The 10,000-nt window shown below is 38.2% G+C and overlaps 1 protein-coding gene across 1 annotated transcript in view; it reads left to right on the forward strand.

The window, feature by feature from the left end:
* The window catches only part of tcf4 (transcription factor 4), a gene marked incomplete at its 3' end in the record, with an annotated part of 142,423 nt that overhangs the window by 43,001 nt on the left and 89,422 nt on the right, over positions 1 to 10,000 (forward strand).

Here is a 10,000-nt window from a genome sequence, read left to right on the forward strand (position 1 = left end):
TGACACCCTCAAATTTGAGATGAAGAATGATCACACTTGTGGCTTCAGGTTCATTGTGTTTCTAAATCGCTACACTACAGCCATATTTGTATACATTTAAAATATATTTTGTTAGTTTTTGTTTTTATGTTTGAGATGATATATCTGGATATTAATAACAGTCTGAGTAATTCTGAGTCTTGAACTGTAAACTCTCAAGTGTTGGCTTGCTATATACAGTCCAGTATATGTTTGTTAAGTGTCTATTCAGAATGACTTATGAGCTTTTGGTTACTCTTTATTTGAAGGTGTCGTTGTTACAGTGTAATTATATATTTAAGTACTGAGTATATAATAAGCAACTACATGTACTTACTATATGATTAGAGTTAGTTGCATGTAATTATGCATTAATGACTGTTAGTACTATGGTAAGTACATGTAACATATGTAACAAGGACACTGTAAAATAAAGTGTTACCAAGCTTTTTATTTTGGTCATTTATGCCCCACTTGCCTAAATAGGGGGTTAAAGATATTCCAGACTCTATTACGTGATTCGCTGTGTTTCACTGAAGTGGGCGGAGCTCTATTAGTGTAGTTTGCTTGTCATGATTCTCTGATTGGTGGAGATTTCTCTGCAGAATCATGGGTAATGTAGTTAATCACCAGGATTGATGCTGCTAAATGTGATTTATTTTCAAAAATATGTTGTAATAATGCAGACTGGTGGCTTCATCAGAAACATGTACTGTCAATTAACAACCTTGTATCTCACAGTAAGGCTGTCTTTAACGATTTATGAGTTATTGTTAAATGGAGTGGGGCAGATACCAGCCAATCAGATGCAAGATTTTTCCAGATCTTGGCATTTTTGTGGTCAGGTGGTCTCAGATGGATGATGTCAGTTAATGTGTGTTCATGTGAGTCAGATTCACTGGTGTAGGAGATCAGTTTTTGATAATGAGGATGACATCATCATGATGCAGGCGGCTGATTGGTCAGTGTCAGATCTCACAGACGCAGGTTTCCCAGACTCCTCGGCAGCTGTAGCCGTTTCCTCCAGCTGTTACAGACACAGACACACACACACACACACACACACACACGCACGCACACACACACATACATAAAGCCACCGCAGGTCCGTAATTACTGCCACCAGGGGAGGCAGAGGAGCCATTAGAGACCCTGGGAAAGAGAAAACACACACACACACACACACACACACACACACACTCACACAGTTTATAATGTTCACTCTTTTACTGAACATGAGAAACACACTGTCTCTATTTAGCCTTAATTCATTTTTACAGGACTCATTGTTTCAAAGCAACTTTACCGAAAACCATGGTGTTAATGTTTATAATATCTTATTCCTTTCATTTAGCAGATTAGAGCTTGGGGATAATATAGTCACATTTTGCAACAAAATAAACAATCAAACAGAGGATTTTTGCTATATTGAATATATATTGCTTTACTTGAATGTTCTGTATGTATGCAGATAAAGTTGGACATGGGGGTGGTGGTGGCGCAATGGATAAGACACATGCCTTTGGTGTGAGAGACCCGGGTTCGAATCCACTGTGAGACACCAATGTGTCCCTGAGCAAGACACTTAACCCCTAGTTGCTCCAGAGGCGTGCGACCTCTGACATATATAGCAATTGTAAGTCGCTTTGGATAAAAAGCGTCAGCTAAATGAATAAATGTAAATGTAAAATGTAATGCTTATACTGTATATGCAACTTCATATTAAGAACTGGGTGATAATATAGTTACATTTTGTGACAAAAGTGTGTGTGTGTGTGTGTGTGTGTGTGTGTGTGTGTGTGTGTGTGTGTGTGTGTACTTTTACAACTATCTTGATATCGCACACCCCTGGTGGGTTAGTTGTGATGGGCAGGTTTAGGGTAAGTGTTCGGGTTAGGCAGTTAGTTGTGATGGGCAGGGTTTGGGTAAGTGTTCGGGTTAGGCAGTTAGTTGTGATGGGCAGGGTTTGGGTAAGTGTTTGGGTTAGGCAGTTAGTTGTGATGGGCAGGGTTTGGGTAAGTGTTCGGGTTAGGCAGTTAGTTGTGATGGGCAGGGTTTGGGTAAGTGTTCGGGTTAGGCAGTTAGTTGTGATGGGCAGGGTTTGGGTAAGTGTTCGGGTTAGGCAGTTAGTTGTGATGGGCAGGTTTAGGGTAAGTGTTCGGGTTAGGCAGTTAGTTGTGATGGGCAGGTTTATGGTAAGTGTTCGGGTTAGGCAGTTAGTTGTGATGGGCAGGTTTAGGGTAAGTGTTCGGGTTAGGCAGTTAGTTGTGATGGGCAGGGTTTGGGTAAGTGTTTGGGTTAGGCAGTTAGTTGTGATGGGCAGGTTTAGGGTAAGTGTTCGGGTTAGGCAGTTAGTTGTGATGGGCAGGTTTATGGTAAGTGTTCGGGTTAGGCAGTTAGTTGTGATGGGCAGGTTTAGGGTAAGTGTTCGGGTTAGGCAGTTAGTTGTGATGGGCAGGGTTTGGGTAAGTGTTCGGGTTAGGCAGTTAGTTGTGATGGGCAGGGTTTGGGTAAGTGTTTGGGTTAGGCAGTTAGTTGTGATGGGCAGGGTTTGGGTAAGTGTTCGGGTTAGGCAGTTAGTTGTGATGGGCAGGGTTTGGGTAAGTGTTCGGGTTAGGCAGTTAGTTGTGATGGGCAGGGTTTGGGTAAGTGTTCGGGTTAGGCAGTTAGTTGTGATGGGCAGGTTTAGGGTAAGTGTTCGGGTTAGGCAGTTAGTTGTGATGGGCAGGTTTATGGTAAGTGTTCGGGTTAGGCAGTTAGTTGTGATGGGCAGGTTTAGGGTAAGTGTTCGGGTTAGGCAGTTAGTTGTGATGGGCAGGTTTAGGGTAAGTGTTCGGGTTAGGCAGTTAGTTGTGATGGGCAGGTTTAGGGTAAGTGTTCGGGTTAGGCAGTTAGTTGTGATGGGAAGGTTTAGGGTAAGTGTTTGGGTTAGGCAGTTAGTTGTGATGGGCAGGTTTAGGGTAAGTGTTCGGGTTAGGCAGTTAGTTGTGATGGGCAGGTTTAGGGTAAGTGTTCGGGTTAGGCAGTTAGTTGTGATGGGCAGGTTTAGGGTAAGTGTTTGGGTTAGGCAGTTAGTTGTGATGGGCAGGTTTAGAGTAAGTGTTCGGGTTAGGCAGTTAGTTGTGATGGGCAGGTTTAGGGTAAGTGTTCGGGTTAGGCAGTTAGTTGTGATGGGTAGGGTTTGGGTAAGTGTTCGGGTTAGGCAGTTAGTTGTGATGGGCAGGTTTAGGGTAAGTGTTCGGGTTAGGCAGTTAGTTGTGATGGGCAGGTTTAGGGTAAGTGTTCGGGTTAGGCAGTTAGTTGTGATGGGCAGGTTTAGGGTAAGTGTTCGGGTTAGGCAGTTAGTTGTGATGGGCAGGTTTAGGGTAAGTGTTCGGGTTAGGCAGTTAGTTGTGATGGGTAGGGTTTGGGTAAGGAGCTACAGATATCATTGTGTATTGTCACAATACATTGTGAATGTCCTCACAAAGATACAGTAGATGGACAAGATAGTGATTGAGAGAGTGAGTGAGTGAGTGAGTGAGTGAGTGAGTGAGTGAGAGTGAGTGAGAGATGTACAAGAATGTGAGTGAGAGTGAGTGAGAGAGTGAGAGTGTGAGAGAGTGAGTGAGTGAGTGAGAGAGTGTGAGTGAGTGAGTGAGATGTACAAGAATGTGAGATAGTGAGTGAGAGATGTACAATAATGTAAATGAGTGAGTGAGCGACAGGCGCATTATCTTCATCATCATCATCAGTGAGACGGCTGTTTGTCTCTCAGTGTCTCTCTGACATCTTTCACCTCTTCCTATATCTATCTATCTATCTATCTATCTATCTAATATCCACAAAACTCAGTCCACAAAACTGATTTCACATATATCTACATTTGCGATGTTCAGACAGTCACATGTGTGAAAGCATCAAACTCAGACACTTCACCTGCCAATAAGTGTTTCATTATTCAATCAGTCAATTAATAAATCAATCTCACTTCCTTCAGAATAGTTGAGGAAAGCAAGAGTGTGACAGTGTGTGTCAGTCAGTTCATCAGCGCTTTTTATTAATTCATGCCGTAACGATCAGGGTACGTTTCTGAACTGGACTATGTATTTTATTTTCCAGTGAGATCACTAAAAATGAATTGAAAAGGATTTTTTTTTTTTTTCGCTTAAGTCCATCAAACAAGCTGTGATTTCCTTTTATAACTCGTCTAATTAAAGCATTTTTATGTGGTTTAATGTACAGCGTCCAGATCACACCTCAATACGGTGTTTGACCTCTGTGTTGCTTTAACACGAGATCCCGTTCCTCGAGAACAAACAGAACAAAAAACAGGTGACATTCAAATGGAGAAGTAAATGTTGTTCTGCGAGATGATCTGTGTTTCTCCTTCTGTCAGGAGTGTTTAACGCTGGTTAAACTGGATGCTCTTTCTAAAGAAGAGGAACAGCTCTCGACCTGTGCGCTCGACTCGAGGCGAACAGCGGCTTTCCCCTCATAAACACATGCAAATGTTGAGTTATCGCAGTTCCCGGCTAAGCCCTGTCGAACGTTCCCATTTGGCGCGGATCCCTTTCTGTGTGTGTTTCTCATACGGTACAGATGTGGATGTTAAGACCATCTAAGCGCTCTTTTGCACAAAGTAAGATGGCGAGCTTTAGTGAGACGTTCCTTTGTTCATTGTTCGGATAAAATGTGTTGTGATCTGTGATGTATTTTATTGTCGGGATTCACACGTAATCCCTACCGCCGCTTTGGTTTTTGTGTTTTATTCCGCACATAAATACAATGGAGAACATTGTTTCGCTTTTTAGACTTGACAAAAACGCGCCGAAAGCCTCGTACGCCGCACGCGTCCTTATTGTGTGTCAGATGTTGTGGAATCACGCAACAAATCCTTCGCCAAACAAAGAGGAACTAGAAAAACGCAGCTTTGTCTTTGTCTTGGATTGTATGTTAAAACAAAAGACTCAAGAAGAAGGAGACAAAAGCGAGTGGACGAGGGAAGAAGCGGCGCTGCTGATGTTGATTATGAGATTTACTGAAGCACTGACAGCAATACTGGAGAATCTCGAGCTCTTCTCTCTCTCCTGTGCACACACTACTTCTGTTACATACTGAAAACACTGTCAGCAAGTGTGTGTGTGAGTGTGTGTATACATGGATAAGATTTGCATTAAATGTATATAAATATATATGAAAAACATACATTAATATATTTATTTTAATATAAGTAATTGTGTATATATTTATTAAATTATATATAAATAAATAATATTTGCAATACATTTATATACATTTATTTATATTAATATAAAAATAGTTAATAGTTAATACAATTAAATTAAAATTAAAAATTAAAAAATATATATTATATATATATATAATATTTAAATTAAATGTATATAATAATATACATAAATATATTTATATTAATACAAATAATGTATGTATTATAATTGTACATATAAATAATGAATAATTGTATGTATAAATAATTGTGTGTGTTATCATTAAATTTGCATATATATGTAATTTAATATATTCTATTTTATATTAATGCAAATAATTGCATACATGTGAAATTTAATATATAACGTGCATTCAATTTATATAAATAATATATAATATAAAAATATTTAAATAATGTATATATGAAATGTGTTTATATATATGTTAGTAAATGTTACTTTTAAATTTTTTTATTTCACAATTATTTGTTATTTACTTTATAAATATAAGTGTTTGTTTAGAAAAAAATATATAAGCAACTAATTATTAATATACATAAATGTGTTACATTTTTATATTAATATTGTGTTAATTACTTAAATTACAATTAATTTATACATGCAATTACATTAATATAAATAAATATAGATCGATAGTTAGTAGAAAGATAGATAGATAGATAGTATAGATTTGCTTGTCTGTTTCTGTGTTGGTTTATTCATCACAGCTAGACGAACTAATATCCTCAGATGTCCTCGGTCCTGAAGCTGCTGATGATGATGATGAATCTGAGATTTACACACACTAGTAAACTGTGCCGCGTCTCTTCAGCGGAAGCTTCTCTCCAACCAAACGCTCAATTGTTGGATTTTATAACCAAAGCCAGGACCGTAACGGCGGCCGGGGTTCATTTTAACGTGCCAGAATGCCAAACGTATTCAAAGCGACGCAACCCCTGAACGCCACCAAACTCAGGTGTGTGTGTGTGTGTGTGTGTGCCAAGCGGCTCCCGGGATGTTTTAGGGTTTGGTGGTTATATTGATCTGCGTACGGGACGTCTAACGCGGGTCTCAGTCTAGAAGGCAATCAAGCGTTTTGAAAAGAACTTCGGCTCGGCACAATTTTAATGCCATTCTTCGGGGGGGGGGGGAAATGCAGGATGCCAAAATCTCGGCGCTAGCAGGGTCGCGCTGATGGCGACTCGCGTAAAATTAATTTCTGATGTGGCATAAAGAGCTTTGCGATTGTTTTTGTGGTGTTGTGCATGTGTTGTTTGTGCCGCCAGCTCCCCGTGGATCGAGCCGTCTCCTTCTGTACCTCTCACACTGGCCCGGTGCCCATGATGTCATGGAAACTGTGTGTGTAGCGAGTGATTCATGTCCACACACACACACACACACACACACACCCCTTCCCCCTCACGGACCCCCTTTAAATCATCATCTCGAATGGACGTGAAGACACATTTAATCATGTGAGGTTCGAGCAGGTTTAAACATTCCCACTCCCACTACTTTCGCTATCTGATAATAACCGGTGTGTTTGAGACCGAACGAGTCTGTGTAAGTTTTGGCTTTGACACATGAAAAGCTCTTTGAGCGCTTCTTTAAAGATGAACTTGGCATGAGAACACAGTGGCTCGTCCAACCCCCGAACCTCGACCTTGACCAATCAGGGCTCTCTCTCTCTCTCTCTCTCTCGCTCTCGCTCTCTCGGTCGCCCGTGTGCCAGATCCACTTTCATAATTCTATCAGAGACGCCGCAGCTCTCCGACTCGACATCCGAAACGCTCTACCTTTTCCTCGTCAAACCTCGCCGAAACTATTTTAAGCCGATGAGCCGCTAAATGCGTTTAGGAAATCCTCGGCTCTTCAACCCACTGGAATCAGACATAAACAACACTCAGAAAATAACCCGGCCTATCACACGAGTCGTCCTCTTCTGACTGACCTATATATGTACTGTACATGCAAGGAAATTAAACAAAATAATTATAAAAACAACACAACCTGATGCTAATTATATATTGTAGAGCTCATAAGATTGAACTTTATTTATCATGTGACCCAGAGACAGAAAAGCACATGACCGTACACAGGAACATTTCCTTTATAGTTAAAACTGGTTCGGTGAATGTGCGGATTACATATTTTGAACCATTTTGAAATTTGATTAAGCTATAATTTTTTATTAAGCTGTATATACTGTATACCATAACTTTATATATATATATATGTATGTGATTAATTCTATTTTCATTTTTTTTTTTTATTAATTCTATTTTATACATATTTACGTTATTTATACACACACACACACATATATACAAAATTATTATTATTGTACATTATATTGTGTAATTTATTTATATATATATATAAGCTTATTTGATTAATTCTATTTTCTATTTTTACTCTATATATTTTTATATAATATGGTATATTATCTATGTGTATGAATATGTGTGTGTATATATATATATATATATATAGAGAGAGAGAGAGATATAGAGAGAGAGAGATTAATTCTATTTTCTAATTCTAAATCTAATTCTATTAGATATGTACACACTTTTTTATATATACTGTATATTTATTTATTTATTATTATTGTGTGTGTGTGTGTGTGTGTGTATACTTCACTTATTTGATTAATTCCATTTCTTAATTTAATTTAATATATTTTTATATAATATTGTATATTACCCATGTGTATGGGTGTGTGTATGTGTGTGTGTGTGTGTATATATATATATATATATACATTCTATATAGAGAATAAATCTATTTTCTAATTCTAAATATATATATATATCCAAACACAAACACACATTTATATTATTTACAAAAACTCTTTGTTTTGGATGAAATAGAAATATATCCTCTTGTCCATGCCGATCTCGTTGTGTTTTATTTCTTCATTATCTCCACTGTAAGGTGTTGTTTAAGACACAGATATTGATTTAATATCTGACATCTCTCATAGGCGTATAACTGAGACTCCAGGAATATTTAGATTAGCTGTCAGACATTATTAGTTAGTGGAAACCCAGCCGAGACCGTCAGCGCTTAGAAAAGCAACACGAATCTGTCTTTCTCTCCGCAGTAAATGTGTGTGTTTCTGCACCTGCTCTCAGCGGCACACACACACACACACACACACACACACACACACTGTACGCGGCTTTATGACGATTATAAGAGAAGATCTCACTTCGTGTGCATCTCAAACTACTTCTAGGATTAATCAGTTATTTTCTCCTCTTTTATGATGTTTTGCTATTAGTAATTGTATTACATAATATCAGAATCATTTACTTACACACACACACACACACACATACACACACACACACACACATAAAATCATCTAGAGAAGCAAAGCTTATATACAGAATTATTTTGTATTAATTCGTTTTATTTATATGATGTTGTTTTTGCACTTTGAGACTAATTATTTGTCCTTGATTCTGGCCTAAACAAAAGCATTAATATGCACGCGTATGATTCGTGCGTGTCAGATGTGTGTGTTGTGTTGTCAGCGCTGTCAGTCAGGATCTTGCAGTGTTTCTGAGTGCAGTAAAGTCACCCGTGGCTCGGGTGTGTGTGTGTGTGTGTGTGTGTGTGTGTGTATGTGCTGTGATGAAGGGCGAGAGAAACGTGAGCATCAAACAGGATTAATCCCGAGGAAGAGCCCTGCCATGCTGGAGCAAATCCATATTTGTTTCCCGCGTCGGGACGGGGAGAGCACAACATTGTGTAGCTTAATTTCCTCCAAGAAATTGCCTGTCAAGAGACATCATTTCCAAATTATTGTTCATTATGAGCGACCCTCAGCATCCGCCGTCTCTTCCTGCGGTTCTCCCAACTACAGATCCGGATCCAGTCTTTTTTCCCCAGGACAACCTCAATGAGTGGCTTTAACCGTTTCAGTTTCTTCAGCTCGTGTGTGTGTGTGTGTGTGTGTGTGTGTGTGTTTTCTGTCTCTTTAAGGTGGATGTGATGATGTCTCGTTTCCCTTTAGATGTGGACACGAAAGTTACAAATAATGTTTCAAATAAATGCGGTTCTTTTGAACTTTTCGGTTCATTGAAGAATCCTGAAAAAAAAATGTATTACGATTTCCACAAAAATATACAAATGGTTTCAACATTGATAATAATCAGAAATGAGCATCAAATCATCATATCAGAATGATTTGTGGAGGATCATGTGACACTGAAGACTGGAGTAATGATGCTGAAAATTCAGCTTTGATCACAGGAATAAATTACACTTTGATATATATTCATATAGAAAACATCTGATTTACATTATAATAATATTTCTAAATTTTACTGTGTTTTTGGTCAAATAAACTTCTTTCAAAAATCGTATATCTACTCCAAACATTTGAACGGCAGTATATATCTTGACCTTTGACCTTTCGAGTCATTTTAGTTTTTATTTATGACTACATACATTTAAAACATGTAGTTTAGGTTGTGTCTGTACAAATGTGTATTTCTAGTCAAATATAAAATATTGTAAAAAGAAAACAATTTTTGGGGGGGATATTCAGCATATTTTTTCCTTCAACACCATATTTATCATTTATACATATGTCAATGTTTCAATTAGAGTGTTTTTTAGTTTGTCAGAATTATAAATTGACTAAACTGATAATCACACATCAGATGAACAACAATATTTCCCCACAAAAGCAGTTTTTCAGGCTGTAAGCTGACAGAATGTGTTTGAGGTGTGTGTGTGTGTGTGTGTGTGTGTGTGTG

This window comes from Leuciscus leuciscus (genome assembly GCF_965113295.1).
Source record: "Leuciscus leuciscus genome assembly, chromosome: 16".
NCBI lineage: Eukaryota > Metazoa > Chordata > Actinopteri > Cypriniformes > Leuciscidae > Leuciscus > Leuciscus leuciscus.